Source organism: Nycticebus coucang, chromosome X, assembly GCF_027406575.1.
Source record: "Nycticebus coucang isolate mNycCou1 chromosome X, mNycCou1.pri, whole genome shotgun sequence".
Classification (NCBI taxonomy): domain Eukaryota; kingdom Metazoa; phylum Chordata; class Mammalia; order Primates; family Lorisidae; genus Nycticebus; species Nycticebus coucang.
In genome coordinates, this window is record NC_069804.1 from 41,581,636 (window position 1) to 41,586,232 (window position 4,597).

Here is a 4,597-nt window from a genome sequence, read left to right on the forward strand (position 1 = left end):
TGTGCTCATGGTGTATAATTCTTTTCATGTTCTCTTGAATTTGGTTTGCTAGCATTTTGCTAAGGATTTAAAAAAATATTTTGTACAATTTAATAGTTCTCTCAATGGCCGCAGATATGTAAGGCTGTTTGGTAGCATTCAGAAACATGACAGTATGCTTGTTTTCTAAGTTGGTATGTAATATGTAATATTCAACAAGAAGTTACTTGTATGAAATGGTTCTCAAACCAGTAAGACTACATTTATGCATCCATCATTTTTAGGATTGTTGGTAACCTGGGCATATTTCCCCCAAATAACCTTGCCCCCTTGTGTCACAAGGCCCAGCTCACTCACATTGACCTCAATAACACCCAAAGTTGTATATAATGGGTAATAATATCCAAAGTTGTGTATAATGGGGATGAGAGATTTTTCTTTACACCAAGTATTGGCAGGCAAAAAAAGGTAGCCTTCAGTTCATGATGTGTTACATGGGCCTTCTTGAAACATAAGCCCATTGGCCTAATGAATCTTTCATATTTAAATGGTTTTCTCTTAAAGCCATCTCCAACAAAGCAGACTTTGGTAACCATCCTCTTCCATGCCTTCTTTCTCTTTTCTGTTTGAATAACTTTTAATACTTCTGTTTCTCCCTGGGCATAAACTTTGTGCAGAGGGACTTCCCATTTTCCTGCTTTCTCTTTTTGTTTTTGTTTACTGCTATTGGACAGTACTTTGGCTTGGGACTGTTCCTCTCTGTCCAGCAGATAGGCAGGCACTGCTCCCTTTGAAGTCTTTTCATCATCCTTCTGTTGATTGTTTCTCTTTTCATGCACCTTGGTAGTCTTTTTCACTTGTATTTTCTCAGTATGGTGCTGTTTATAGTAGAGCTTAGCCTTCAGACCAGTCATCTTCTTTGCCTTCTTTGACCATTCGTGAGTCTCTCAACTTTCCTTTTTTCTGTTTCTCATGGTAATCCAAATAACATCCATAGCATTTATGGTGTCATTGTATATATTCATTTTGTGGCATGATGATGGCCACAGAGCCAACTGGTGCAGCCTCCAGGGTATGAAGAAGCTCTCAATCTTGGGTCTCACAGATCCACAAGCCGACACTGCATAGTCTGGCTGCAACAGGAAAAGGTTGACTCTTTGAGGATTTTTTTTTTTTTGAGACAGAGTCTCACTCCATCACCCTGAGCAGAGTGCTGCAGCATCATAGCTCACAGCAATCTCAAACTCTTGGGCTCAAGTGATCCTCTTGTCTCAGCCTCCCTAGTCGCTGAGACTACAGGTACCCACCACAGCGCCCAGCTAGTTTTTCTATTTTTAGTAGAGATGGGGTCTCCCTCTTGTTCAGGCTGGTTTTGAACACCTGAGCTCAGGAGATCTACTCGCTAGGATTACAGGTGTGAGCCACCACGCCCATCCGGCATGTTTGCTGAGGATTTTTGTGTCTGTATTCACGGAGGATGTTGGTTAATAGTTTTCTTTTCTTGTGGTATCTTTGTTTGTCTTTGGTGTCAGGGTAATGCAGGCCTTATAGACTATGCTGGAAAGTGTTCTTTCCTCTTCTATTTTTTGAAAGATTTGGGGCATGATTGCTGTTAATTTTCCCTTAAATGTTTGGTAGAATTCACTAGTGAAGACATCTGGTCCTAGACTTTTCTGTACTGGGAGATTTTTGATTACTGATTCAATCTCTTTACTTGTTAAAGGTCTGTTGATATTTTATATTTTTTGTCAGTAAATCTTGGTAGTGTACATGTTCCTGGGAATTTGTCCATTTTATCTAGATTGTTTAATTCTTTGATGTATAATTGTTCATAGTATTCCTTAATCCTTTTAATTTCTGTAAAGTCAGTGTTAAATTTTCTGATTTTAGTAATTTCTGTCTTTTTTTTTTTGTAGAGACGGAGTTTCACTTTATGGCCCTTGGTAGAGTGCCATGGCATCATACAGCTCACAGCAACCTCCAACTCCTGGGCTTAAGCGATTCTCTTGCCTCAGCCTCCCGAGTAGTTGGGACTACAGGCGCCCGCCACAACGCCCGGCTATTTTTTGGTTGCAGTTCAGCCGGGGCCGGGTTTGAACCCGCCACCCTCAGTATATGGGGCCGGCACCTTACTGACTGAGCCACAGGTGCCGCCCAGTCTTTTTTTTCTTAATCTGGCTAATGGTTTGTAAATTTTGCTGATGTTTTCAAAGAACCTACTTTTGGTTTTGTTGATTCTTTTTTTTTTTTTTTATTGAGACAGAGTCTCACTATGTCGCCCAGGGTAGAGTACCGTGATGTCACGGCTCACAGCAACTTCTAACTCTTGTGGTTAAGCGATTTTCTTGCCTCAGCCTCCTGAGTAGCTGGGACTACAGGTGCCTGCCGCAATGCCCAGCTATTTTTTTGATTGCAGTTGTCATTGTTGTTTAGTAGGCCTAGGCCAGGCTTGAACCCACCAGTCTCGGTGTATGTGGCTGGCGCCCTACTCACTGAGCTATGGGCACTGAGCCTGTTAATTCTTTCTATTGTTTTTCTATTCTCTGTGTCACTTCTCTCTGCTATTTTTAGTACATATCAACATTCTGAGCTTTCTCATCCAATAACCAAGCTTGGCTGTTTTCCTCTTCCATTAGCTGGTCACAAGAAATACCCCATGAGTCCATGCATGTGAACTGAGGCAGAAGCCCAGGTAGAGCAGTGGTGGAAGGTATAGGGTCAGGGTCACTTGCTTTTGCAGCTTGCTTGTACTTTCTGGCTCTGCTTATAACTGACCCAGATGTGCCACTTCCATCTCTAGAAGAACTGTTTTTTGGCCTTCTTGAACTCATGACTTGGTGGATCTGAGAGAACCCAGCTCATGGCTGTGTGATTATTTGGTACCCCTTGGTCAGGCATTTGCCTCTACCAGGCACCCACCTTGCTTTGACAGTTAAGTGTCACCACCTGCCATCTATCATTTTGGGATTCCATTATTCTCATTGCTCACAATGAACTCTGTTCTATAATAGCATATCCAGCTATCATCCCTGGCCTCTGGAGGATAGTTGTTGAGTTTCTCAATGATGCTGGTTCCCTGTTACCCATGAATTTCTTATTGCCTTGGTAAAGAGTATCCAGGGTGTCCTCCTCTGAAACACAGCCATCTGGTGGGCTTTCCAGCTTTATGTAACATAACCCATGTATTAGTTGCTTGGGCTGCCATAACAAAATCCCACAGGCTGGGGGACTTAAACAACAGACATTTATTTTGTCACAGTTCTGGAGGCTGGAAGTCCAAGATCAAAGTCAGAGTTCATTTCTGGTGAGACTTCTCTTCCTGGCTTACAGATGGCCACCTTTTCACTGTGTCCTCCCATGGCCTTTCCTCTGTTTGCAATGGAGAAAGGGAGAACTCTCTGGTGTCTCTTCCTCTTCTTAGAAGGATACCAGTCCCATAGCATCAGGGCCCCACCCTTATGACCTCATTGAACCTTAATTACCTCCCTAAAGGCCCTGTCTCCAAATACAGTCACAATGGGTATTAGGGTTGCAACATGAATTTCAGGGGGATGCAATTCTGTCCATAACAACCTCCCCCCCACATGCCTATTTTCTGTGCTTTCTGTTCTATCTCCTACAGCCTGCCATGGCAGTCATAGCATTTCTACCTCACTTGCCTATTGGTTTCTCCAAGCTTCTAATAATCTGTATAATACCATCTAATAATCTGTATAATACCATCTCCAAGGGACCTGTCAAGATTTTTAATCCTGTATCACAGGAGAGTAGGCACGCATCAATAAACTCTTCCTTAGTTAACTTTACAGATTACCTCCTGAATTAGTTTAGTAGGGTTGTCATAACAAAGTACCACAAACTGAGTGGCTTAAAACAACAGAAATGGGAGGCTTTGGAGCAAGATGGCAGCCGAGTAGCAGCTTCCTTGCATCTGGGCACCGTGAGTCTGGGGAGATAGGACTCCGGGCATCTCTGGCTGGTGGGATCTGCCTATAATCATCCTTGTGAGGATACAGGGAGTCAGCCAGAGACTTATGGACCCCAAGAGGAGGACTAAAACAGTGGAAAACTGGCAAGTGGTCACGTGTGTTCAATCGGTCTAAACCCGCCAGCAACTTCCACAGGCATGAGAACTTAAAGAGCAAGAGGAAGTGAAAGGAAAATTAGGGCAAGGAAACAGATAAAAGAAATCACTCATGAGGAAGAATCAGCAGAAAACTCCAGGCAACGTGAAGAACCAGTCCAGAACAACCCCGCCAAGGGACCATGAGGTAGCTACTGCAGAGGATTCCACCAATAAAAAAATGTTAGGAATGACAGAAAGGGAATTTAGAATACACATGATGAAAACAGTGAAAGAAATGATGGAAACAATAAAGGAAACTGCTAATAAAGTGGAAAATAACCAAAAGGAAATCCAAAAAGAGAATCAAATAAGAGATGAACGATATGAAGAATATAGAAAGGATATAGCAGAGCTGAAGGAACTGAAACAGTCAATTAGGGAACTTAAAGATGCAATGGAAAGTATCAGCAACAGGTTAGACCATGCAGAAGAAAGAATTTCAGAGGTAGAAGACAAAGTTCTTGAGATAACTCGGATAGTAAAAGAGGCAGA

At 42.4% G+C, this 4,597-nt stretch overlaps 1 pseudogene; it reads right to left on the reverse strand.

Annotated features, from left to right (window-relative positions):
• Positions 1–222: 222 nt before the first annotated feature.
• LOC128578268 (ribosome biogenesis protein NSA2 homolog) lies at positions 223–1,014 on the reverse strand (annotated as a pseudogene).
• Positions 1,015–4,597: the final 3,583 nt, after the last annotated feature.